This window comes from Lissotriton vulgaris, chromosome 5 (genome assembly GCF_964263255.1).
Source record: "Lissotriton vulgaris chromosome 5, aLisVul1.2, whole genome shotgun sequence".
NCBI lineage: Eukaryota > Metazoa > Chordata > Amphibia > Caudata > Salamandridae > Lissotriton > Lissotriton vulgaris.
In genome coordinates this window covers 1597159501-1597162229 of record NC_141693.1, presented here as the reverse complement: position 1 = coordinate 1597162229, position 2729 = coordinate 1597159501, and the positions used below count along the sequence as shown (strand labels likewise).

The following is a 2729-nucleotide window of genomic DNA, read 5'->3' as shown; positions in this document are numbered from 1 at the left end:
AGAGTGAAAAATAAGCAGTGCCCAGCCCCTTAACCCATCGGTACAGTCAGAAATGGTAACTCTCACCTTATCCCAGAATTGTTCCAATGTGCACAGAAAATATATGAAGAAGCATTTAAAAAACAGCCCCTGACGAAATGATAAAAATAAATATCTTTTTTGAGCAAATAGCTCGAGGGTGAAGCCCAACCCTATAATGTATCATAGATGTGCTTTAACCTTTCTCACCTTGTGGAGTATTTAATCCCAGGAAACATACAGGTCAATGGAAAAGGTGCGTGTAGTTCAGCTCCTCCTTAATAATACAAGCTGTCTAAAAAATAAGGACATAAGCTCCGATTCAATACATCGCTATTTTAACTGTCCAATTCCCCACTGGGTAGGTATAGCAAACCCTTCCATGTGGCAATAAACCAATAATCCAAAAGACAACTCAGAAGTTATAACCCAAACTGTCCTTGAAATACGACTGTGGGGCTCACCTGGCAATAAATTATGTCCACTGATGAACATGGAAAGGGCAAGGGAAGCACTTATTTCGGCTCCTGTGTGGCAATATCGACTGTTAAAACATAAATGAAAAATACACTCGAGTGCATGTAGTATAACAGCAGCCGCATTTTAGAAGATAACATGGAAAATACACTTGAGTGCATAGATTTTTAAAGCAGCCGCTTCTGTGAGTGCCCCCCTCCTTCTTGAGCATGGCTTGGATAGTTTACGCAAATTAAACGAAACAAGAAGATCTCAGCTAACGTTCCCCAAATTATAAATTCAAATAGCCTGACCATGTGGAGAAACAGGCAGCGTAGGTCATATCACACAATGATTCCCCCTAGCGCTATATGTCCAATAGCAGAAACCCAAACAAGTCTAAATGCCAAAGCTAGCGCAGCCCGTCATCCGGAAGAGCAGAACAATCTGCTTCTTACCTTAGTCCAATACGAGATCCCCGGCATGGTAACCGGGAGAGTGAAGTCAGATGATTCCCGTGACCATCCATATTTAAAGCCAATAACTTCCTGCGAAATCGAATGTCCCAATTAGTGGCGTCAGTAGAAACCAAGGACGTAATTCAAACCTCCGAGAAGTGAAATAGAAAGATTAAAGACGGACACACCCGAAATGGCAGGATGTTCCTACCTTCGGGTCCGATAACTGGCTGCCATCTTATAATAGGTGATAAACCGACGGGCAGTTGAATGCAAGACAAAAGCAGCTGTTCATACTTCTGCAGATGGGCAAAATATTCACACAACTGCCTACAGAGATAATGCCTCGAAACAAGAAACTGACCTTTGAGGAAGAACTGGTTTTGGAACCACATCCAGCTCCTATGCACAAGAGACGCATGTATGGGGATACCAGCCCTCTTACATCTGCTCCTTGTGCTCTATCTTGAAGTCCACCACCTCCTTCATCCCCACATACATTACCTCTTTATACATCCGAGTGTTCTCACTCTTGCGGAGAAGGTAGCCGTTTACATCGTGTAATGACTGTAGCGGTCTAGCTTACGCACGTACACGCACCCCTACATCCGCAGGCCAGGCGTGGCCTGCGGCGTCAAATTTAAGAAGGACGGGCGCTCGTGCACGTCACTTCCGACAGTGACACTAGTGTCGGTGTGGTCATTGCTGCTAAGGCGCGTCCTGCCCCCGCGCAAGAGCGCGAGCCCACCTAGGCCACAGGTGGCTCAGAAATAGCAGAACACAACATTGGCGACGAGCGGAGGGGGCCCAACCCTCGCCCGTACACCTGTGCCTCCTCGGAGCGTCCTGCTCCGTTGCGCGGTGCCTACCGCGTGTTGACTGTTTGGCACACCTCTCCACTGGAGCCTGCGTGCCTGTTTTTGCCCCCACGCCTGAGCTGCGGCATCATCCCTGGAGCGGTGGAGAGAACGTGGCGCCGAAGTGCGCGAGGCCGGCCCGCATATTGCGACTCCTTGCCATTTACCACGCATCTCACGTGAGTCCCGGACCGGCGCTACACCCTGCCATTGTTTTCGCATTGCACGTGAGACGCGGAATACACCCTACAGAGGCTCACGCATTGAGCGTGAGTGGTGGACTTCTCTGGGGGTGTGCCCACTGCACATCAGAAGGACCTCCACCGGTGAACAGAGGTGGGGAAGCCTCCAGACCAGATCGCAACGTCCGCACGCCACCTGGGACTGACGATGCCCGGGACGGGGCACAGCCACCACGTGGCGCCACTGAGGCCTACAGACGTCGCGACGAAACTGAGGTGAGCCGCACAGCTACCACGTGGCGTCACAGAACCGGCGCAGGAGGGGAAAACAGTCGGGAGGGACCCACAGGCACCACCCCAAACGCACTATCACCATGGCGGACGAAGATGCGCCTGCGCCAACCATCAACATCCCATTTCAACACGCCGCCACAGGGGTGCTACCGTCGTTCAGCGAAGCGGAAGACCCGTCCACAGCTTCCCCAAAGTGGAAGATATGGCTTGAAAGACTGGAAAACTACTTTGTAGTAACAAGAGAGACAGACAAAGCAGTGAAACGGTCGCTTTTGCTACACTACGCTGGTGACGAAATATTCAGACTGTTCAAGCACCTGCCCAATACGGGGGCGGCGGATGATTATGACGCAGCGGTCGCTGCTCTGAACGCCCATTTTGGCCCCCAACTGAACGTAGACTTCGAGGTCTTCAAATTGGGACAAGCACGTCAGAGGGAAGGTGAGACAATAGACCAGTTCCAT

The 2729-nt window shown here is 50.6% G+C and overlaps 1 long non-coding RNA gene across 1 annotated transcript; it reads right to left on the bottom strand.

Moving 5' to 3' along the window:
• Positions 1 to 228: 228 nt before the first annotated feature.
• LOC147716774 (uncharacterized) lies at positions 229 to 1051 on the bottom strand. The gene is made up of 3 exons (XR_015295782.1): positions 933 to 1051; positions 483 to 562; positions 229 to 313 (listed from the first exon to the last, which is right to left on the bottom strand). It is a non-coding gene; the product is annotated as an uncharacterized LOC147716774 (long non-coding RNA).
• Positions 1052 to 2729: the final 1678 nt, after the last annotated feature.